General features: G+C 42.6%; 2 long non-coding RNA genes across 3 annotated transcripts in view; one reads left to right on the top strand and one right to left on the bottom strand.

The window, feature by feature from the left end:
- On the top strand, positions 1–19,062 carry LOC126953735 (uncharacterized). 2 transcript variants are annotated; one of them, XR_007725333.1, is made up of 5 exons: positions 1–118; positions 1,763–1,818; positions 18,119–18,240; positions 18,650–18,723; positions 18,969–19,062. It is a non-coding gene; the product is annotated as an uncharacterized LOC126953735 (long non-coding RNA). The 2 variants fall into 2 exon arrangements; XR_007725332.1 differs by lacking the exon at positions 1–118 and adding an exon at positions 926–1,164.
- Positions 4,528–23,557, bottom strand: part of LOC126953732 (uncharacterized) — a 43,403-nt gene continuing 24,373 nt past the window's right edge. Inside the window, exon 4 of the long non-coding RNA XR_007725327.1 lies at positions 4,528–23,438. This is a non-coding gene — a long non-coding RNA (uncharacterized LOC126953732). The remainder of the gene's footprint in view (positions 23,439–23,557) is intronic.

Below are 23,557 nucleotides of genomic sequence, written 5' to 3'. Positions count from 1 at the left end.
TCCTCTTGGAAGTCATCTGCCATTCTATAAAGAAGTTCAAGCTAGATCACTGAATGATGAGCAACCACATAGAGAATAAGAGGCTGTCAAGGATACGTAAGTCTCAGTGAACTTCCAGGTAAATGCACCTGACGAGTGACCTGAGGTATTGCACTTTGGTGCTGAAGAACTGCCAGCTGAGCCCTGCCAACCACCAACTCTTAAATAATGGGAGGAGATTGTTATCAAGTAATAGACAACTGAAACAGAAAGAATGCAAAAGCAGAATATATTAAAATCTAGAAAATAATTCAATAATTACATATGAGATTCCCCCCAGGGAATTTCTGCTTTTGTGATACTTGTAGGATAGTCCTATGCTGAAATCTGAGAATAAAAATTCAAACTAAATGTCAAGAAAATTTTAGTCATTTTTTAATTCCCTCAACAGTCTTTTGTTGGCCTTCTGTTATGAGCCAGGCTCCGTGTGAATAGAGAAGACAGGGAAGGGGAGAGAGATGAGGGAGTTCATTTCCCCCCAGCACAGGGTGCTAAGTGTTGTGAAGGACAGCTGGGGGGAATACAGTGGAGAGTGGGAGGAAGGGCAGAGCTGAGGGAACTTCCCAGAAAAAGGTGGCCCCAAAGGGAAAGATTTTGGTGGCTAATGACTTTTATGGAACCCTAACTTGGGATGATTTAATTCCAGGTATCTTTATGAAACTTAGCATTTAAAAAAGACAAATGGAGAGTTAGATAAGGAGAGAGAAGCATTTCTTATTTATTTAAAGATTCCAAATACAACTCTTCATAAGATATGAATGATTCGTCTTGGCTCCCTTAACGCACATCCTGGACACATGGCCAAGAAACTGCTTCCTTCAATCACCATGACAGAGTGCCTCGTGTAACAATGTTCTGCACCTTCCCCTCCCTTCCCCTACCGACACCCATCCTCACACATGCTCCTCCCTGCCCCTGACACTGACAACCTAGCAATCACTAGGAGAAAAGCCTGGCATGTGTGGGAGCCACCCTCAGAGAAGCTGTCCCGAAAGAGAGGTGCTAACTAGGTGAAGACATATGACTTTCTGAGCACTATTTCTTAATACTAATGGAGGGAGATTGTGGCATGGAGCCAGGAAACAGAAAAGGCATGAAAAGAAGAACTAATTTGGAGCTGGCGGGGTGAGTGTTTTCTGGCTTATTTAAAAACGTAGATACAGAATTCAAACAGGGAAGAGGGATCTGACTACCAGATGGAGATAGGATGTCAACAATGGAGTCGACAATGGCCAGGCATGAAGGGATATATTTTGACACTAGGGAAGCCATATAAAGAATACTGCTTGGTGGATCGGGTGGGTTCATCTTATATTCGGTGTTTCATTTCCATTTAAATGCCTTGGAAGCAGAGGTTGAGGTTACTGACTTGGCCCCATATTAAGGAAAAATCATAACCCAGGCCTTCAGAGACCTTCCAGGCTACAAGGGAAAAAGTCAAACATGTGGCTAATGGGCACATATAAGGATCTTCACTGAACACGGACTTTTGAATGTCTATGATGTAGCAAGCACTGTGCTGGACACCACATAAGCCAGAGTCCCTTCCCTCAGGGAAATCCCTTAAACATGGCAAACCTATGGAGGTGTGCCAGGACCAGGGTACTCAGAAGGGTGGGAAGCTCACAGACCACCTTGCTTTGAGTGCCTCTCAGCCGCTCTCTTGCTCTGTGATTTTAAGGAAGTCCTTGAACCTCTCTGAGCCTGCTTTTTCCATCTGCAGATCGGTGATAATGAAACCTACCTTGCTGTTTCACGTTGAGGAATCACTGCGGGAAGGTAAGGTCATAACAATCTGTCAGAAGGAGAAGGAAGGTCAAAGCTTTGTTGAAGAGCTTTATGCTATTGGCCAAATGGAAACATAGAGCCCCGCATGTGGTAGCTCTCAGGGGACATGGTTGCCTGGTGGATAAAAATGTGAGAATTAGAAGAACAGAAAAAGCCAGCAGGAAAACTTAGAGGAAAGCGTCAGAGAGAACAAGGATGTTGTCTGTCTCCGGTATAATTGTGTAGAGCCTGGGATTCATTGCTAGTGACGTTCCCTGGCTTCTCCCTCAGTGTGACATCATGTGCTCTGTGATGTTTATTGCACTGCATTCCAGGGATGCTGCATGGAGTCATGTCCAGTGTCAGAAACCTTGGAAAATAGTCCTTGGTTTAATTTTAACTTTTTATATAAACAGTGACCTAATTTGAGGAAGGCTCAGTCTGACCAGGCATCCCCGCTCCCACATTTCCTCCTCTTCACTCCCTCCTTCTGCCCTTAGTCAAACCGTCTCGCCTTCATCTCCCATATGGACTTTGCAAACAGGCAAGGGGGATGTGTGAGCTCATCTAACTTGAAAAGAGAAGACGTGTGCCAGCGAAGCAAAACACTTCAGCCAAGTCATGCACCTCTGCAGGAGGGAGCCACCTCCTCAGCTCTCATCGTGAAATGTTATCTCACCAGGGCAGATGGAGGTACAGGCAGAGGACTCCAACGCAACACAAACAGCCGCCCATCCAGAAGAGAGCCCTTTCTCTTCCTCCCAGTCCCGGCTCCAGCTGTATTTTTTTTTTCTTTCTTGAGCAAGAGGTCAGGTTCCCTCTGTATGCTTTGTGCAAATTAAGTGAGCTGTGAGTGCTGCCTGGGGCTGAAGGAACTACCCTCTGGTCTATGGTTCATCCTTCCTTCACTCCAACCACCACTAAGGGAGCTGAGCCCTCCCTGCCCGAATGCACAGATGGGCGGCCCCTCTGAAAACACAGAGGAATATGAAATGACCCTTCTAATTACCCAGGTGCAAGCAGAGGAGCTAACCATCCCACTGGGAGCCCACCCATGAGTGATGAATTCCAGTGACTGAGCCCAGTGTGGGGGGAACAAGACAGAGGCTAGGGTAGAGGAAGTCTCCTGTGGACACGGTGGGTGGGAGGGAGGGATGCACGAGGGGACAAGCAGGATGTCCTGACAGATTTTAACCCAGAAGCATGAATCCAGGTCTGAGCTCAGCAAACGTTTTCTGTAAAGGGCCAGATAGTAAATAATTTGTACTCTTTGTGGGCCATCAGTCTCTGTCTACTCGACTCTGCCATTGTAAGGCAAAAACAACCACAATCAGTAAATGAACGGGCGTGTCTGTGTTCCAATAAAAGATGGTTTACAAACAGGCAGCTGCTGGATCTGGCCCACTGGCTATCGTTTTCTGACTAAAAGATCTAAAAGAACACCCTTTCCCGTTGGCTCTGTCCATGTTTCCATGCAGCTAACAATATCCTGGAGAGACCAGTTTGCTGCCCCATTCCCCAAACCTTTATGTGCCTCTGATTTCTACACCCTGTTACTCTGTCTGCAAAAACCCCCAAATGCTGGAACTGGCTATTCACCTGGACAGGATGGCCTCCTTCAGTGAAAGTCAGCAGGGATGGTGAATTCAGATTTCCTGATTTCGTTGACAAATTCCTCACCACTGGCAGGAATGGGAAAGACAGACATTGAAGGTGCCGAAACCCACCCCTGCTGTCAGTTCAGGAGTGAGGTAAAAACATTCCTTGAGCAATTTGGTTTAGAATTATAGAGCCTCCTGGCCGGGCGCGGTGGCTCAAGCCTGTAATCCCAGCACTTTGGGAGGCCGAGGCGGGCGGATCACAAGGTCAGGAGATCGAGACCACAGTGAAACCCCGTCTCTACTAAAAATACAAAAAATTAGCCGGGCGTGGTGGTGGGCGCCTGTAGTCCCAGCTACTCGGGAGGCTGAGGCAGGAGAATGGCGGGAACCCGGGAGGCGGAGCTTGCAGTGAGCCGAGATCGCGCCACTGCACTCCAGCCTGGGCAACAGCGTGAGACTCCGTCTCAAAAAAAAAAAAAAAAAAAAAAAAAAAAAGAATTATAGAGCCTCCTATTTTCTAATCCTTCTCTTTTTCCAGGTCCAATAATCTGAATATTGGCACTTCTACTTTGTTCCCCATATTTCTTACCTTTTCTTTTTTGTTTTCTATTACTTCATACGTTCCTCATGCTTTCTAGAAAAGCTCCTTAGTCTAATATTGCAACCCATAAGTTCCTTCAGCTATACTCCCTCTACCATTTTCCCCATTCATTGCTATGTTTTGATTGGTTTTGTTTTGTTGTTTTGTTTTGAGTCAGGGTCTTGCTGTGCTGCCCAGGCTAGACTCAAACTCTTGGGTTCAAGGGATCATTCTGTCTCAGACTCCCAGGTAGCTGGGATTACAGGTGTGTACCACCATGCCTGCCATTGAGATCTTTAATCAAGTGTGAGACCCGGTGGAATGGTTAAGGGCTGGACACAGAGATAGATTACTTGTGTTCAAATCCCAGCTCTGCCTATAATTGCAGACAAGTTACTTAACCTTTCTGTGCCTTACTTCCCTCATCTGCAAAATGGGCTTTATAATAGCGCCTGTCTTATTCTAGTGAGTATATAAATGAGCAATGTTCACAGAGCACTGGGGAGAGCAGCATAGTTGAATCCACATTATTTTCAGACCTAGTGCTTCCAGTTCTTTATTCCTACAATTTCTTCCCAGTATTTTATATTGATATTACCTTCCCTTATTTCTTCACTCATATTAATCAGAATCCATTTGAATCCCAACTCTTGCAACACTTCTTCACAGTTTGTGGCCCTTTTCAGCAGGAGTACTCAGCAGGAGCAGGGTCGTGCCCAGGTGAACTTGCAGTCCCCCAGAATACCACTGAGGGGTTCCAGTGCTGCGCATCCCAGAGGGCCACGGGAGTGGCAGGGCATAAGCGCCAGGGCAGGGTGGGAGCCCAGCCACCCAAGACACTGTCCGTCACTCACCAGAAACGTCTGTGGGGAGGTTTAACTTGAAACCCTTAGAGTGATTCAGCACGTGTAGGTGGCTGTCTCCAAGGTGGCCACCCACCAGCCTGGGGGCTAAGAGTGAAGGTTAGCGGGATCCTGAGTGCAGCTGCTCAGACGCCCTCTATTTTCATCAACTCCCCCTTCCATAAGGGTTTCTTCTGCCAGATATGAGTGCTGCCTCACCCCCACACCCTCAGACAACAGAGCACCAGCACCAAGCCACTGTAGCCATTTCTGTGCTGGGGCAGTCAAGGCTTGTCCTCAGGCAACTCCCGGGTGGAGCAGATGTGGGGACACCAGAGCAGAATTTGTAAAGCTGACTTCCAGCCTCTTCTCCCAAGATGGCTTTGGGCCTCTGCCCTCAGCCCCCAGCTGTAGCCACTATGTCCCCCGCCCCACGCCAGACAAGACAAGCTGCTATCACTCCAGAGATTTCTCAAGGTTTTCGGTTGTTGCAAGTGTTGTCAGTTCCTGGAATTCATCTTTCCCTCTTGCTTCTATGGCTTCTCAAGGGTTGATTTTGGCAGCAGGAGCCTGTACACTGTGCTAATTCTCCATCTCAGGAAGAAACAGAATCATGAAGTCTAAAGAAACTGAGGTACTATTCAGCTTTCTGTCCTAGGTATCACTCTCCTATGATTGTCCGAATAAGATGTCATTTGGGCCGGGCACCGTGGCTCACACCTGTAGTCCCAGCACTTTGGGAGGCCAAGGTTGGTAGATCACAAGGTCAGGAGTTCGAGACCAGCCTGGCAAACATGGTGAAGCCCCATCTCTACTAAAAATACAAAAATTAGCTAGGCATGGTGGTGGGTGCCTGTAATCCCAGCTACTCAGGAGGCTGAGGCAGGAGAATCGCTTGAACCCAGGAGGCAGAGGTTGCAGTGAGCCAAGATCGCACCACTGCACTCCAGCCTGGGTGACAGAGCGAGACTCCGTCTCAAAAAAAATAAATACGTAAATAAAAGATGTCCTTTGATCTCTGCTTCAAAAGCCCCACCAATAGAACACACATGCATGAAGGGATGGGTCTGCTCATTTTTTGCACTTTTTACTGAAAAATAACATACATACAAAAAAGTACATAGGTCATAAGCTTGACAGACTTTCACAAAGAGAACACACAGAAATATTCTGCACTGAAATCTAGGAACGTTACAGGTAGGCTTGTTCATTTAATATGTCTAGCTGCTGTAACCAAGAGCTATCACAAGAGCGTCCTTGTTATAGCAAAGAGTTCCATTTCTATAATTTCCACCAACTGTTTCAGTATTTCAGTGCTATGAAGTTACACAAAATAAGTGCAATGTTTTCTTTAAAAAACAAACAAACAAACAAAAAAACTTTCTTAGAGCCAGATGTGGTGGCTCATTCCTGTAGTCCCTGCTACTCAGGAGAATCTTTTGAGCCCAGGAGTTCAAAACCAGCCTGGGCAACAGAGCAAGACCCCATCTCTAAAGAAAAGTTTTCTTTGTTTTTTGTTTGTTTGTTTGTTTGTTTACTTTTAAGCACTTAAAGTTACATATTTGTTTCCCCGTGAGAAATCTTTTTGTCCCCCAACTTATATAATCTTACTTCTTTCAACCAGTTTTGTTGTAACAAGACGGTACTACAATGATGAAATATGAAAATCTACAGGGTGGGAGGACTGACAGGCAAAAAGATGTTTGGAGAACAGATGTTTAGGGACAGAAAGTGACTTTCTGGGATAGTAACAGCTGTATGAGGAGAAAAATAGAAACAGGATGGTGTTGGCCAGCAACAGCAACCCAGTTCTTTTCTGCTGAGTCACACTGGAGGGTTTGGTTTCTCTGAGCCTCCCAGGTGGGCAGACACTGTGTTCAGAGAAAGCAAGAGATATCAGCTGCAGAAAGAGGTCTTTCAGAGGGCCTGACACGAGCCAGTGGCAGCCCAAGAAACCAGGGCAGTACAATGAGAACTGACAGCAGGGAGATGACAGCTTATCTGAGGTGGTACTGAGCAAATGTCCTAGATGCTTCCAAGATTCAGCCAACCCTCATCTGAGAGTTAACTATAGAAGCAAGTGCCCTCCAAGTTCTCACTGACAGCCAAGGAGAGGGAATAAAGCATTAGATGTTGAGGATGACATGGATGAGAATTGCAGATTGAGATAACTGAGGAATTGATGCTTGGTGTCAAGATACAATAGAAATGCTTATGTGGACAACATGAAGCATGAGCCTGGGGCCATGGGAAGGGAGTGGGCTAAGTGGGTGTGCAAAGTGAACATATTAAACAGGAATCGTTGGACATGCCTTAGGAAAATCAGGGCCTTCTTCTCCTTCTCTTCCTCCTTCCTTTTCTTCTGTATTAGTCCATTTTCATCCTGCTATGAAGAAATACCCAAGACTGGGTAATTTATAAAGAAATTATTTACAATTATAAATTATAAAGAAAATGAGGTTTAATGGACTCACAGTTCTACACGGTTGGGAAAGCCTCACAATCACAGTGGAAGGTGAAGGAGGAGCAAAGGCACATCTTACATGGTGGCAGGCAAGAGAGTGTGTGCAGGGGAACGGCCCTTTATAAAACCATCAGATTTCATGAGACTTATTCACTGTCATGAAACCAGCATGGGAAAATCCACTCCCATTATTCAATTACATCCCGCCAAGTACCCCCATGACACGTGGGGGTTATGGGAGCTATAATTCAAGATGAGATTTGGGTGGGGACACAACCAAACCATGTCATATTCCCTAAATACTGGGTGAATTTAATACAAGGTATGGAAAAAGAACCCCTGAACTTGCATGGTCTCAACTATGCATAATATCTGTGCATACATTTATGTAGGTATTTTATATGTTCTTTTGTATACTGTTTTCTTCTTCAATTTAATTGTTGTTCTTTGTGTGTACAGAAAATCACTGAAAATAAAAGTGGTGTGATTGGTCTATTCCATGTACAGAAACTACATGTCTTATGTCTTTGTTACTAGGATAGGTGTTTATAGCTTCTCCTGGATGTATACTTCTAACCTTTGGTCTTCTGGGTTGTAGTCACTTTTGCTCAGACATAATTCATCTGTTTCCTGTAGCTATGAGCTTAACTTGTTACCTGTGGCTGTTTTCCCCTAGCATTCCATAGCCAGACCACGCAATTTAAAGCATAATGGCACTGGCTGTGGAGTGTCCAAAAACACCACCAGAAAAAAAAATGTTGGTTAAGCAAAGCTAGGTTTTTATAGACTTACTGCAATAAGAGAGAACATCAGCTTGATCTCGATACAGAATCCAGTAGCATCTCAGAAGAGAGAAGTCAGGGGAGGATTATTTAGGGTTTTAGGGCCTAGTCTGGGTGATTCTTAGGTGGGTATTGAAAGGCAGGGAACTGGTTGGGATTGGGCAGAACTTATGGCACAATAGCTTTGGATTGGTAGGCACCACAAGGTAAGAATATAAAAGCGAGCTTTGATGAGTGACCCGTTAGTCCTGATAAGTCAGCAGTTTCAGTAGCTCCACAGTCTTATTTTCCAGGAGTGGGTATTCACTGGAGCAAGTAGCTGGGTTGTTTTTGCCTGATCTCAGCATTGTTCAACTAAAAACCTATTCTTTATCCCAGAATTGTTTAGCACAGGAACAAGAAAATACATTAGTTTCAGTTCTTATGGAATTATAAAATTTGCTTAACTACAACTTAAACATGCAGAGAAAATATGGTTTTAATATTTTTCCTATAACTGATATGCTTTTATGGGTGAGCTGGTTAGTGGGGAAATAACAGCAAAGCTGATGATGCAGTCATTTAAATAGCCCCTTTAATGGATACCCAGCCTCTTTAAGTAAAAATGCACAATCATTCCAATTTTTCACACTTCTACTTTTCTCTGCAGCTCCTCTCCCAGATAGTTTCTTGGTATATAGGGGAAGGGATGTGACTTACGTGTCTTCTTATAGAAGGAAGAATAAACAGGTCAAGGTCCAGGGCCTCATTCCTGGAGTCTCTTGCTAGCCACTTACCCCACTGGAGTTCATAGCTCAAGTTCACAGCCAGGATAATACTTGTTCTGGTTCCTCTCACTTGGTCCGGGCTGACAGCTCTCTCTGGGTGGCTTTGTCTTCCCTCAGCTATAGCCATTTGTAACACACTCTGATTCCTCATTCAATTCTCCAGCCTAGACAATCTATTTCCTGCCATAGAGGCCCTCACGTTAGACCAACTGACTCTATTCTAAGCTTCTCTACTGTAGAAATAGACGAAGACCAACCAAATGAGAAAAGCAAAGGCTATTTATTCAGAGCTTTCTATAGCAAGGGAGTCTGCCACTGTCACTTTTGGCAGCAATGCAAAGGCGGGCAGAGGAGTGGAGGAGCCTTAGGGTGGAATGAAGGGAAGGCTTCAGGTGTATGCTGATTGGAGATGGCTGGCGTGGGAAGCTGGAGGCGGCTGGCTCACTAGGAGGCAGGGCATCCTATGTGATTGCTTAGGGGTGAATATTTGCCTTTCTCTGGTTGGCCCTACATTGGAAGCATGGATAAAAATTAGGGAAGCCGTCCATTATTCATAAAGTTCTGGTCATTTTTTGCAGATTATTACAGAAGTTACTATTCAGCTTCATTGATTGTTACTAGAGACAGCAATCTGGCTTCCTGAAAGTCTGACTTCAGGCAGACTGGCTTCCTAGGCTGGTTATTGTAGATTAAGGGGGTGTTATATAGATAAGGTAGGCAGATTCCTGCAGATTGTGGGTCAGAGTTCCTTTTTTTTTTTTCAGACAGAGTTTTACTCTTGTTGCTCAGGCTGGGGTACAATGGCACCACCTCGGCTCCCTGCAACTTCTGCTTCTCAGATTCAAGCAATTCTTCTGCCTCAGCCTCCCGAGTAGCTGGAATTACAGGCATGCACTACCATGCCCAGCTAATTTTGTATTTTTAGTAGAAACAGGGTTTCTCCATGCTGGTCAGGCTGGTCTCAAACTCCCAATCTCAGGTGATCCGCCCGCCTTGGCCTCCCAAAGTGTTGGGATTACAGGTGTGAGCCACTGCACCCGGCCAGAGTTCTATTTTTAAGTATGGTCTGGTCATTGTCCATTTGTATATTCAATCTCTCATTACCGGATAGCAACTTATAGAGTCTTCCAGAAGGGCAAATCTCTCCCCAGTCCCACTCCATCCTTGACAATGCTCCTTTGTTTTGTCTCAGTGCCTCCTTGGTGTTTGCATTAAATCCTTTTGGACAGTCCTAAATCAGCCCCCTCCCCTTCACTCTCTCTTCATTTTCCCTCTCATCATCTCCTGGGACAAGAAGAGCAGGGCTTGCCTGTCTTCCTCTGTGGTATCTCCTCTTCCCAGGGACCAGCAAGCTTCATGGCCTACCTGTTGTCTCCAAAAGAATAACTTTTCTACCCTGCAGGGAAACTGGTAGATCTGGGTCATTCTTGTTGGTGCCAAATAGGCTGTTGTATTTCTAATTTGTTCTTGAGGTCTCTCTCCAGACAGTGAATATAAACTCTAGTGCTGACTTGACAGGGCTCCAAGGATTTTCCTGTAGATGTTTACAGTGTGCCTTTCTTGGGGTGCTTCTTTGTCTTGGTGGACAGCCTCATGCCTAAGTGTTCGACCTGTGACCAGGTGCCCCTCTCACAGAAAATTTGTTTGTACTGGCAGATGCCCTTGTGGCTCTTATCTGGACTGTGTCCAGTTTATTCCTGCCAAGATAGCCATTCTCTAGAAGACCCATGATTTGGAAAGAAGTTAGGTTCACATGTGTTGGTCAGGTGAGACACAGAGGAGGCAACTCCACAGAACACATGAAATGCCAGAAGCAGCAGTTTATTACTTACAGATCCCAGAGAAAGGAGGGCAGCACGCTTTGCAGGACCAACGGAACTGAGGCGCCATCAGGGACATATGTGCTCACTCAATGGGCAGAGAGCAAGGAAAAGAGAAAAACCTGTGGGTCAAAGCCTTTATTGGGGTCCAGGGCATTACCGAAGCAAGTTTCCCTTGGGGAGTTCTAATTGGTAAGTTTAGAGCAAGCAGACTGAATTCCACGGAGTTGTGCTGTGGCTGAGAAGTAGTCACTGGTGCACATCCGTGCAGTCCACATGGGGTGTGGAGGTCAGTGAGGCAAGTCAAGTAGGCTGGGTCTAACTGTTCCCTAGGGAGGTGGTTGCCAGGTGAAAGGAGTTGTATAGGGCAGATGTCTGGATTAACCAGCTTGAGGAACTGGGAGGAGGCAGAAAACTGGAAACTGTGCCGAAGAAGATAAAATCCTGCTTCTGTATGAGAAAGTCCAATTTATATTCAAAATGGATGCAAAGATAACATAAAATGATAAGAATTCAGTACATAGGCCAAAAGAGGAGATAAAGCAATTCAGATGGGTGTCAGAAAAAAAAAAAGAAAAAGAAAAGTCTTCTTTCAAGGCTATTATCTTGCTTGAAATCCTGTTTTAAATATCAAATGCTGAATATCACTCTTTTTTCCCCTTTGCACACCATAGAACACACCGACAGACCTCTGGGCTGATGACCTTGGAACCAATTAGAAATAAAGATCTATACTTGTAAAATTGAAAAAGAAAATTACATTAATATTTTTTCAAAATATGGCTCCCATCAGAGAAGGTATTCTTCACTATGCTTACATAGAATTCTTTTGTCCTGCTTGCTTCAACTGGCTTTCTTTGGGGGAACAGAGGTTAATAGGGAGAAATGAAGCTATTTCTTGTGCCCTGTTTAGAAATGATCTCTTCCTCTTCATTTTAACTGCTGGAGAATAAAGTCTCTTTTATCCTCTCAGTACAGGGCTTCATCTTCTCAGAAGGTTCTCCATTGGCTTTTCTATTTCCTCCCCATAATTTGAGCTCCCTACCCCCACGTGTTTGAATCTTAATGGAAAATAGATCTGCAACCCGTCACTTTCAAGAATTTTCTTCATAGGGCTCCCCAGCTACTTTCCCCTCTACTGCAAACCCTTTAAAGTTTGTGTGCATGCACATGCATGTGCACACATGTGCATGTAATAATAGGCCCTCTATCCCTTCCTTGTTTTGATTACTCTTACAGACTATATGTACTAATAATTTTATATTTGACTTTGACTGCTATTTCATTCCCTCTAGTTCTAAACCATTATTCTACATTTTTCAGAGGCTTATTATGACTCACTGGGCAGTCAAAGAAACATAATGAGTCCAAGATGATTGCACATGGTGGTGCTCCACAAATAGATATTAAACAGCTCATGAAATCTATAAATGTCCTTACTATACTGAGTGCATTATAAAGCTATGAATCAATAATCCAGGCAAGTTTTTTTTTAATGTTCTCTAAAAATCTAGCTCTCTAGACTTTTTTTCTCCCAGACACAAAAACTGTATGCATATAGGAAAAAGAAAGCCAAAGAAAATAAAGGAAGAGGAAGAGAAGAAGAAGAGAGGGAGAACAAAGGAGAAATGGAGAAGAATACAAAGAGAGATAAGAAATTTTTTAAATGGCATAAGCCCTTTCTCACAGCTTTTTGACAGTTGCCCACATAAGGAATAAACGACAAAAGGCATGAAGTAGGCACTCGAAAAGGATGTATTGAATGAGCAAAGATGTTTTATAACCATATTTTGGACTGAGTTTATACATTGGTTTTCATAGTAACCTCTACTCAATGTTTACTCTGTGCCTGGAACTGTGCATGTATTCACTCAGTAATTTTTAAATGTGAGGAAGGAACTGATATGATCCCCACTTGCCAGGTCATAATAGCAGAGGCCACTGAAGGGAAACAGGCAGGCTGAATGTTGAAAAAAAGCCAGTGATCAGGGCAAGTTCCTGAGGGTACTGGAAAAAAACGAATGAAGAGTTAATTGAGTTTAGTTCTTGATATAGCTTGAATCTGTGTCCCCATCAAATCTTGTGTCGAATTCTAACCCTCAGTGTTGGAGGTGGAGCCTGGTGGGAGGTGACTGGATCAAGGGGGTGTAGTTTTCATGGATAGGTCACGCCATCCCCTCAGTGCTGTTTTCGTGATAGTGGGTGAGTGAGTTAGCATGAGATCAGGTTGTTTAAAAGTGTGTAGCACCTCTTCCTTCTTTCTCTCTTTCTCCTGCTCTGGCCATGTAAAATGTTGGCTCCCCTTTTGCCTTCTACCATGATTGTAAGTTTCCTAAGGCCTCCCAAGAAGCAGATGCCACCATGCTTTCTGTACAGCCTGTGGAACTGTGAGCCAGTTAAACCTCTTTTCTTTATAAATTACCCAGTTTCAGATATTTCTTTATAGCAATGTGAGAACAGACTAATACAGTTCCCCCTTTAGGATCCCGTCTGTTTATGAATGATTCCAACATCTATTAACTGGCCCAACTCAAACATCTGGGCATCATTTCAGACTTACTGCCGGACCCAATTCCTCACCAAATTCCTCAATAGTTCTCACACATACTTCCTGCTGCCCCACCACCACTACCACATTTCATATTGTGACTGATTCTTGCGTTGATCATTGAAGGAACATGCCAAACTATCTCCCTGCTTCCAGTCCTGCTTTCTCCCACACTACATACCAGAGGAATATTTTGAAATTCCAATCAGGTTATGTTACTTTTCTGCTTAAAAATCTTGCAGTAATTTCCCATTGTCTTCAGGATAGAGCCCAAACTCATTCACAGAACATACAGAGTCCTTCATGATCTCTCCCTCACCTCCCCTCCAGCCTCATCACTTACCATCCTCCCACCTACCAGTCCTTCCCTGCAGTCACCTGGATCATTTGCAACTTCCCTAGGACACTTTCAAGTCTCTGAGCCTCCACATGTTTCTCTCTGAAATTATTTCTTCCTTCTCATTATTTCTTTCAAGACATTGCGTCTTTTCAAGACATCTTTTAAGACTTAACTCTGTTTTCCTCTGGGACACTTTCCCCATTCTCCTGCCCCTTCTTTCCTTTTAACTAACTGCTCCTTCACTACCTCCAATATACACACATCTCAAAAGTGGTTTTCATGCCTACATCCTCCAGGGTCCCAACAGAAAACAGATGACACCCTCTGATCAAGCTAAATATGAGGAAAGTTTATTTACAAGGAACTAATTATAAAGTTGTGGGTGTAGTTAAGTGAAACTACAGGAACTGGTATAGAAACTCTGGATTAGCAGCAGCAGTGGAGCTCTCATTATCTGTAGGTCATAAGAGAGAAGGTAAGGGAGACAGTAGGTGACTTTGGGATGAGCAGTGATACTTGATGGAGTCATCCTTCCAGGGAGAGAAAGAAATACTCCAGAGCTGCCTCTCCTTTCTCCCTGAGTCTCCTAAAGTGCTGCCTGTCAGTTGAAGCCAACAAGAAACCAGATGGCCCAGGAGTCTTGTTGACGTGGTCCATGTAGACCAATCTCCCAGGGAAGAGCAAAGGTGGTGTAAGGGAGGACAGATTTTTCCTCTACCCTCTTAGGTTCTGCAGCTGGGCCTGAGAATTAAACTGACAAAAGACAGATTAACAGGAGAAAAGCATATACATTTTATTTGATGTTAATATTTTTGCATGGCATAGGAGCCTTCATAGAAAAAAGAAATGAAGAGGCCTGAGACGGTATATACCATTTCAACAAAGAATGATCAACTGTGGAGATGTGACAAGAAAGAAGCAAAAGGAGTTTGGACCGAGGCAGCAAATTGTGGGAAAGTGACTAGGAAATATTGGAGAAACTAGTGGAAGATAAAGGTTGTTTTAGTAGGTTTGTTTGTACAGATTCATCTTGACATTCACTGTCTGTCTTCAGTAATAGGAATGTTCTCTTCTTCCTGGTACAGGGAAGGGAAGACACTTTTTTTGTAGGAAATCTGTGTCAGCTTTCAGGTAGAAAGGGAGAGATCAGAGAGCCTTTCTCACGTCTGCTGTTCATTCAGCTCAAAATAATCAATATGTTAAAGTTGCATATTTTAGAGTGGCATGTTCTGATTCCTATCAGTGGAGAAAGATCGAGTAAACCTGGAGGTGCCCAGTGCCCTTTTTCTGTGCCCCACAGCTTCCTGTGCACACCTCTTCAAACCCATGCCTCCTGCTAGATTTTAACTGCTCCACTCCCTAGCTAGTCTCTCAGCCATGTTGAAAGGCAGTTGGGCCTCTCACCTCTTTTCACCAGTGTGTGCCACAGTGACTGGCACATAACTAATGGTAACTGAACTCAATAAATATTCTCTAAAATTAAATAACAAAATTTTGAATGTATACTTGCCAGAATTGTTGGAGACTTTAGGAAATATTTAGTTCACTCTTCTTATTTCAAAGATGGAAAAACTAAAACCAAGAGGTGAATAGCCTTGTTCAAGAGCTAAAATTAATATACAGCATTAATGGTATGGTATACACAGTATTAAAGGAATGATATACACAGTATTAATTTTCAGGACCAGATTTTAGTTTTTCTAATTCCCAACCTTCCTCTACTACTTAATTTTAACTGTAATCTCAGGTTATTCCTTGGAAGCAAAATTCACACGACTTTTCCATTAAACTAAGAGTCTTATGTTTTGGCAACAAGAAAGAGACAGTGAGAGGGGTTGGATCTGCCTGCTTTGAGTCCTTTGCCAAAAACAATCTCTGAGCTCTCTGGATAAGCAACACTTGCAAACCTAGCAAAGTGCCACAAGTTGGAGTCATGAAATGAAGCGCGAGGCTCGGGAATAACGCCTTTACACAAACTACCTCTGGTGGTGGGTGTTGAGAGTGGTTTTGTTTTAACATCCTATTAGCACATTATCTTTCATTTCCAAAGCCTTTATTGGTTCCAAGCCTACAGGTGGTGATGGGGGGTGGGAGGGAGTTTGAGTAAGATGTTCCTTAGTTGGGAGGCAAAGCTGTTGGTGCCTCCTCATTTGATGAGTCAGCCAGCTGCTGCTGCTGCTGCTGCTGCTGCTGCTACCACTGCTGCTGTTTTTTCTTTTTTTTTCCCCTTGGGAAATGCAACCATTGCTTCTGAAATGATTGCATGCCAAGTGCAAAAGATGGAAGCATTGATCATACTGGATTGGAATCACCAGTTTATTTATCTGCCCTCACTAAACTGTGTGCTCTTGGAGAGCATAGATTATGCCCTTTGTCTAGGTAACTCCAGACCCTGGCCAAGTGTCTAATGCTTTTTTTGGTGACACTACAAAAAAATGGGGAAAAAAAAAATGCTAGGTGGACTTGAGAACATGGACTCAGTGGTCAGGGATGCAATTCTAAGGCCTAGCACTCTGATGAGCATTCTTATGTCTTCTCACTTCTCTAGCAGAGGGTGGTTCTAGTACCATCATGCAGCTGTTGCAATGATCCAAGAAGATTGTGTGATTGAAACTTCATGTGATACAAACTGTAAAATTTGGGTATAGCTTAAATTTCCCAGGAGCTATTGGCTAACCCCATGACTTTGGGCAAGTTAAACCACCTATGAACCTCAGTATCCACAGCAGTAAAATAAGAAGGTTAGAAACTATGATGTACATGGCCCTTTTCTGCTCTGAAATTCTCCTAAATTTCTTTGCTGTCAAACACCCCAACTCTCTTCTTTGACAGGGTAGAAGACAGTCCGTGAAGCTGCCACTAAAAAGGATAAAAGGAACTATGTGGGTTTATGATCACAACCAATTATGCTACTGCCAAAAGAAAACAGCACTGAATATTTTAGTTTCTCAGAGGACGTGCAATGTTTGAAAATCATCTTCCTTCTTGCATTAAAAAAAAAAAAAAGAAAAAGAAGAAGAAAAGTGGGAGAACCATCACATTCTGTGCATAACTTTTCTACTTATAGACAAAATTTTCAATTCATTTTTTTCCTTTCTGGAGGTGTGAGGGAAAATTCCCATAGCTGTAGGAGTGTGGAAGTCAGGGGACTGTAGGAGAATGTAAGTGTGATCGTGGGACTACACTTAATTCATTAAAATGTGTGGTTTATAAAAACCACTTTGCCAAAAATGAGCTTTGTGGGAAGGAGAAGGCAGCAGGGATATGGATGCGTGGGGGAAAGGGAGGAGTAAGAAGTGCCAAGAGAGAAGGAAGTCTTATTTGTTGCTAAATGTTGAATCCCACATAAGAATATGTCATGAGCCAATTTAGGGAAATTAAAATGCAACTTGGGGGAGTGCAAATCTATTAGGCACAGATATTACGTGTTGACATTATTATCATCCTATTTTTATATAAATTGTGAACATTCTCCAGTGACTTTAAAAAGTTTGGGGAAACTTTATTTTTAGTTATCCTCCTTTCACATTTTCTCTCTTTTCCTAGGTGAAACGGCAGTCATATAACAACATTGTGCTTTTATTCCTTTCCTGTCAATACTGTGAATTGTTTCGGAAACAAACTGCATTATTTAGGTTAACATTGGCTGCTGTAACAAATAAACCTCAAACTTTTGTGACTTAACACAACAGAATTTTATTTCTCATTCACCAAACAGTCTGGTGCAAGTATTCCTGGTAGGCACACCACTTTCCTCAATGAGATAACTCAAGGATTGAGGCTCTGCTATGGCTTGAATGTGTCTCATCCAAAATTCGAGTGTTGCCAGTGTGATAGTATTCAAAGGTAGGGCCTTTAAGAGGTGATTAAGCCATAAGGTCTCTACTCTCATGAATCAGATTAGGTGTCCTTATAATAGGTCTTGATAGAGGAAATTTATCCCTTTTTGCCCTTCTGCTATCTACCATGTGAAGATACATCTCTTCTTCCCCCAAGGGGTTGCAGCATTGAAGGCACCATCTTGGAAGCAAAGACTAGACCCTCACCAAGCAGTTAACATGCTGGTGCATTAATCTTGGACTTTCCAGCCTCCAGAACTGTGAAAAATAAATTTCTGTTCTTAATTAATTACCCAGTCCCAGGTATTCTGTTATAGCAGCACAAAGCTCAGGCAGGCTCTTTACATCTTGTGGCTCCACTATCTCCTGGGAACTGGGAGTCCTTAGGTTCTAGCCATATAAAGAGAAAAAAAAGATGGAGAAGGCACACATGCTTCTCAATGGTCGTGGTTCAGAAGTAACAAATACCAATTTTATATATTCTACTGACACAACCCAGATGCAGGGGTGTTCTGGGAATGGAGTCTCTGATCGGGCAGCAGGGATCAGGGATCAAAGATCAGGAAAGATTCCAGGGTGAATATTTTACTAGGTGAGAAGGACCATGAATTCTGACAAACAGTTTTTGCTGCTCCACCCACTCCTCATCATCACTGTTAAACATAAAGAGAAATGGCAGCACTTTTTGTCCATTGATTGTAACTCTTTCTTTAAATACTTTTAAGGCAGAATCCTAATTCATCTCTTCTATGAAACTTTCATGATTCAAAGGGAAGTCCCTGCATGGGCACTGCCAGCTTCTGCCTCTGTGCTTTTTCCTGAACCTTCTCCACCTCTGGAATGTACTTCAGGTAAGACACCTGTGCCTGATCCTTGTGATCTCTTCTTGCATCTGTTATTCCTCTGCTTGTTCACCTCAGGGGATCCCCTCTCTCAGAGACATTTTTTCTGTCAAAGAATTACTAAGCATTCACAAACTAGTGGGGAGATAGCTTTTCTTTAAGAAATCTCTTGGCAGGCAGACCCCCCCAAATCATACCCAGGATATCCCTATGTCAAAACTCACCAGGAACCAAAGGGTTCCTTTTCCTTATTTATAAGTCAATGTTAGAGCCAACTCTATTTTTAGAGGTGTAAAAACTGAGATCTAAGGAGGTTAAGTAGAGCTTTGCCTGAAATTTCACAACTAGTTTGTGAAGAACCAAGCTTAGGATCCAGGAGTCCTGACATTCCACTAACACTCTTTCCATTCTGTCATAGAGTCTTAATAGCCCAAGGCCACGTGAGCCAATACCAGTACGCATTCTCAACTCATGGAGGAGACAGACACTTAAGTGAGTATGTGTATATACATGTGCTGTGTGTGATTATTTTTTCCTGCCAGGCTTGTCATTTCCCTTTACCACCCAACAATTATTATTTCTTAGAACATGTAATATTGTTTTAGGTCTCCACTATATTTCCACTACGGCATGGCATTTGCTGGGTGTATTAGTCTGTTCTCACATTGCTGTAAAGAACTACCTGAGACTGGGTAATTTACAAAGAAAAGAGGTTTAATTCGCTCCTGATTCTGCAGGCTGCATGGAAGCATGGTGGGGGAGGCCTCAGGAAACTGACAATCATCAGTGGAAGATGAAGAAGAAGGAGGTGCATCTTACATGGCCAGAGAAGGAGGAAGAGAAAGAGGGGGGAAGTGCTACACCCTTCTAAACAACTAGATCATGCGAGAACTCACTGTCATGAGAATAGCAAGGGGAAAATTTGTCCCCAGGATCCAGTCACCTCCCATCAGGCCCTCCTCCAACACTGGGAATTGCAATTTGCCATGCGATTTGGATGGGGACACAGAGCTAAACCATATCAGTAGGTGACTAGTTAGTCATTTTTTTCTTTTACACAAAAGCTAGTGTTGACATAAATTATCATAGCATCAAAGATACCTAGAGATAAACCAATTAAAAATATGCACAGGATATCAATGTCAGGTCTAAATATTATTGAAAGAAATTGAAGAAGACCTAAATAAATTTAAAAATACATCACTTTTATGAACTGGAAGGATCTCATCTCTGTAAATAAGTCAAACCTCTCCAAATTGATCTACAGAATCAATATAATGCCAATCTAAATCCCAGGAAGGTGTTTTGAGGAAATTGACAGGCTGATTCGAAAACTGATATAGATATGTCAAGTCTTAACAGTAACAGAGACAATCTTGAAGAAAAATGAAATGGGAGGATATCATGACTCACTTTTAAAAGTGAACCAAGTAAAACAGAGTGGCATTGGTCATGGGATAGAAAAATGGACCAATAAAAAGAAATGAAAATCTGGAAACAGATCCATGCATATATGTATACTTGAATTGATTTATGACATAGGGAATCATGGGGAAAGGATAATCCCTTAATAAATGACACTGGTTCAATTACATATTCATATGGAAAAAAATCTTGATCCCTACCGCACACTATACACAAATATCAATTCCAAATGTGAAAGGCAAAACAATAAATCTTCTGGAGGGTTTGGCAAACTTTTTCTGTAAAGAGTCAGAGAATAAACATTCTGGGCTTTGTGTGCCATAAGGTCTGTTGTAGCACAAAAGTAATCATGGGTGATGTGTAAATGAATGAGCATGACTGTATCCCAATAAAACTTTATTTACAAAAACAGTTGGCAGAATGGATTTGGATCACAGTCCATAGTTTGCCAACCCCTGTTCTAGAAGTTAACATGGGAGAATATCTTTATGATCTTGGAAGAAGATTTTTAAATAGTCACAAAATGTCCTAATCACAAAGGCAAAGATATGTTGCGGTCCTTTAATTTTAAGACATTCTGTTCACCCCAAAATACCACTAAAGTACTGAAGAGGCAATCGATATAGTGGGAGAAATTATTTGCAACACATAGAACGCATGTCCAAAATATATAAAAACTACAAATCAATAAGGAAGACAAATAACACAATGCCATGTTCAGACACTTCACCAAAGGTAGCCAAATTGCCAATTAACATTTTCAAAGGTACTCAACTTTATCAGTCTTCAGGAAAATAAAAATTAAAAACACAATGACATGCCACTACACACCTACTGGAATGATCATAATTTAAAAGCCTGACAATACCAAATGTTAACAAGGATTTTGAACATACACACTGTTGATGGAAGCGTACATTGGCACATTTCCACTTTGGAAAACTCTTTGGCAAGTTTCCTCTAACGCTGAGTACTATATGCACACTTTCTGACTCAGCAATTCCACTTGCAGATACGTACTCCTACAGAAATATACACAAAAGACATGTATAAGAATGTTCGTGGCAGCATTATTCATAATAACCTCAAATTTTAAACAACCTAAATAACCATTAAATGGACAGTTGAATGGGTAAATAACTCATAGTATATTTATAGAATGGAAAACTATTCAGCAATAAAAATACATGAACTCCTTTTACATGCAAATCTACTGAAACTTTCAAATGTAACAGTAAGTGAAAGTAGCCAGAATTGAAAGAACACAGAATGTATGATTCTAATTATATGTGGCTCAAATACAAATATAAGTAAAACTAACCCATGGCATTATAAGTCAGAACAGTGGTAACCTTTGGAGAGAAGGAGGAGCATGATAAACTGGAATATTCAGTGGGTTTCTTGGGAGCTGATAATGCTCTATTCTTTAACCTGAGTGGCACTTACACAGGTACATTCATTTTGTGATAGCTCACTGGACTATATACTTATGATCTATGTAATTCTCTGTGTATATGCAATACTTCATTTAAAGGTTTTAGAAATCTATTGGAGAAAAAGAAAAAAAAAACATTGCCTCCTGTTCCAACTATATGTTTCAATCACCAGAGCAGGTCAGACACAATAGCTGTACAGATGCTTAGGTAGCACTGAAACGCTACTGGACAAAGAAACATGGCTTACAAGTGTTCACATGGTCTCCTTACACTGGCTTAAAGACCCAGCTGGCTCTAATACATTAAACTTAAAAGGTCACCAGGCCTGGTGACCACCTCACAGAAGAAATAGATTCTAGATACACCCAGAGAAGTTTATCTCAGAACTATCAGGTCAGGAAAATGAGGTTGTGAAGTCAGAACTGTAAAACAATTCTGTTCTCTAGCAACTGCCTTATGTTGGTCTCTTTCCTGCTCCTATTCTCTGTTAAGTCTTGTAAAAGTGGTTTTACTCACAGGACAAGTGGTTCTCTATACTAGGCGGCTTAGATTTAGGTTTCCCTAAAGATGGGATAAATTGATTGCATATATTTGGAGCTCTATTGCTTTTTAATACCCAATAGCAAAGAATTCTATTCCTGAATCCTAGAACTTCAATCTTCATGAGACAGCAAAAGGGCATTTTGACCCTCCCAATCAAAGTCAAAGAATATTTATTCCATCTCCTTCATATTTTCCTCTTCTTGTCCTTGAAATCTTAATTAAAACTTCCTAAATTCATTTCCTCTAAGTATACCACAGTAGCCAGAACCCTTATTGGCGTTGAGAACTTTCCTTGGCACAGGTATAATTGCTCCTCTGTCAGTGTCCGGTGGAAGCTAACCTGAGTGGCATGTTTTCATAAGCTTTGGTGGTTGAGAGGATGCCACCAGGATGGCAAGAAGGGGATGTGTCAAACACCTCACCTTGAAAGGAGCACAGGCCTTGAAATCAGGCAGACTGAAGCTCCAACACAGTGCCCAGCACTCACTAGATGCTCGACCTTAAACAAATTACTTAATATAGTTTAGAATCAGTTCCTAAATTATAAAATAAATAAAATAGTGTTTATCTGGTAGAATGGCATAAAGTAAGAAGAGGAGGAGGAAGAGGAGGATGAGGAGGAGGAGGAAGGAAGAAGACCATAAATAGCACTGCTGTGTGCCTGGCATTGTTCTGTGCGCTATATATATGTTGACTTATTTCTATGTAAGTGTCACAGCAATCCTAGAACATAGGCTCTGTTCATATCACCAGTTTATAAATGAGGAGCCCAGGCATAGAGAAGTGAAGGAACTTGCCCGAGGTCAGATGGCTACAAAGTGGTAGAGGGAGGACACTGATCCAAGCAGTCTGGCCACAGGGTCCACGTCCTTATGCACAACACCCAACTGGTTTCTTGCCCCTAGAGTAAATCAAGCATGGATGACTCACTTCAAGTAATGCTTCTTTCATCCCCTTTCTCACAAACCTCAATGGCATATCTAATTTTTAGGTTTAGGAAGAGAGAAATTAAGAAGATCCTTGTGTGTTTCTCTCATTTAATAGCACCCCCTGTATCTTACTTTCACCTCCTCAGTGAACGACTTAGAGAATAGGGCTGCTTTGGTAAGTTCTTTACTCAACATGCACATGATGAGCACCTATGGCACGCCAAGCACTATCGTAGGTAATAAAGGAGCCAAGGGGCCACGCCAGTTTCTTCTCCACTCTCCCTCTCTCACTGGAATCATAAGTCCATATGAAATGCTGTGGCCTCAGAACTAAAGAATAAAGTCTAGGCCAGTGACAGGCCAATGCTCATACAGCCCTAGCTTGTCCATCAGCTGCCAGAGAGGTCTGCATGCATCCAGAACTAAATCCAATCCGGACTTATGTGGAGAGAGCCTACTCCAGCCTGGATTTGCTCCTGAAACAGCAAGTACATTGTTCCTAACTCCAGGCCACGCTTGCCAGTGGCAGCTCATGACCCTCCAGAAATTACTTTGCCTTCATAGAGCAGGCTATAATTTTAACTCCCACTCCCCTGCCACCAACTTTATTTTTTCATCAAAAATTAATTTAAACAACACCAATGAAAGCTCAAAATCCATTCACTCTGATTGGCAAGAAAGGAAAGAGAAAAGAAAAGCAAAAATACATTTTGTTGTTTGCCATACCTGAACTGGCAGAGTCTTCAAGAGTTGTACTGAGGTTGGAATTTAACACTCCCTCCTCCAACACAAACACTCCTGCGATGGGGGGAGGCGGGGGGATGTGCTCACTAGGCCGCCCTCAGATCTGTGCGTTGACGGTGAAAACAAGGCCCTAAAACGCATGTCCAGCAAAACTTGAATAAGTCACGACCTACACAAGGCAAACCTTGCTACCGACTGCTTCTCCTTTCCTCTCCCCACTTCCATCTTTTTCCTTCCCACAGAGCTTCT

Source organism: Macaca thibetana, chromosome 4 (genome assembly GCF_024542745.1).
Source record: "Macaca thibetana thibetana isolate TM-01 chromosome 4, ASM2454274v1, whole genome shotgun sequence".
Classification (NCBI taxonomy): Eukaryota; Metazoa; Chordata; class Mammalia; order Primates; family Cercopithecidae; genus Macaca; species Macaca thibetana.
The sequence above is the reverse complement of the archived record's forward strand: the minus strand, read 5'-3'. Positions and strand labels throughout refer to the sequence as shown.